Raw genomic sequence first — 1,300 nt, 5'->3', positions numbered from 1 at the left:
CACTACCTGTGTATGTAGTGTCGACGATACCAATTAACAAACATATTCAGAAGATTTTGTGTAGGTTGTCCTTTATGAATTAGCACGTATGTTCTAGTTACGTTGGTTTAAGGGTATGATTCTCGCTTAGGTTCAGATCCCTGACAAGCCTTAAATACTAATTTAGAACCCGACGCATTCTATAAAAATATGTCATGACGTATAATGGCATCAGCTTCTAAAAGCACACCATCAGAGATCTTCTAGATAACCCACGCGTTTTTACCATAGGAGAAGTCGTAACGGTCATCTAGCGTGATACGACAGTAATCACCGTCAGCGGATACCGTTCAAACGAATGAGAGTCGTTAACTGACACGTACCTGTCGCAAACTCGTCCGTGACTTCGCTTATAAAACAGCTATATTATCGTACTAGTAAACACCACTCATAGTTCACTCCAAAATGACTGTTTGGTTAAAACATGTTTAAGATAAGCAGACAGGTGGTCAATTGATTAAGTGATGAGCTCCTCACTAAAACAGTTTATTCAGCACACTGAAGCATCTCTTCCATAAACATCCGTTAAAAAAGAACGGCCTCTTGTCTCCTCGTGTACCGCCCATAGACGGTGAATGGGAGCGCTGTGTTATGTTATGCTAAGCTTGTGGACTCTATTCATGCGGGCTCTGATACTATCTAGCAACGTGTCTCGTTCATAGACTGTAAAAAAAGATGGACGACGCCCCTTCGCTCTTTTCCATTGGTGAGAACTGAAGCCACCAGTGCCCCGATATGGCGCTGACATCTTGCGCAGTAGTGAGCAGGAAGTAAAGCCGTGAAATCAAGGCCCCGCCCTCACTCTCGCTGAATCAATCGCAAGCACACGCCCCTGCACTTTTGACTTATGACAGTGTGAAATAATTAATTATAGAACTTTAGATATTAATTTAAAGCTCCAATCTCCTCAGTCTTCCAAAGATCCCGAAAAAGAAGTCAGTTGGTGCTTCAGTGACTACTTCGCTCAGAGAACCTGTCAATCACAGCTGTCAATCATGATGTCACAGCACTGTTTTTATAGCATCAAATAACTAACTAAAAACAAACTTATTTTGAAAACAAACACTTGAAATTACATCAACGTGATAGAAACTACAGTAAATGACAGAAACTATCTTTGGAAAAAAAGATATGTGAAGTGTAATTTAATTGTTTAGTTGGTCTCACGTCCTGTTGAATAACATGGGGAGGCGGGGTTTATGACCTATCACCGGGGGGCGATCGAGATGTTTTGGCTTCACTTTTGAGGGCTTGTGAGGCA

The sequence above is a fragment of the Xyrauchen texanus genome, chromosome 36 (genome assembly GCF_025860055.1).
Source record: "Xyrauchen texanus isolate HMW12.3.18 chromosome 36, RBS_HiC_50CHRs, whole genome shotgun sequence".
Lineage (NCBI taxonomy): Eukaryota > Metazoa > Chordata > Actinopteri > Cypriniformes > Catostomidae > Xyrauchen > Xyrauchen texanus.
Note: the sequence above shows the minus strand (reverse complement) of the source record.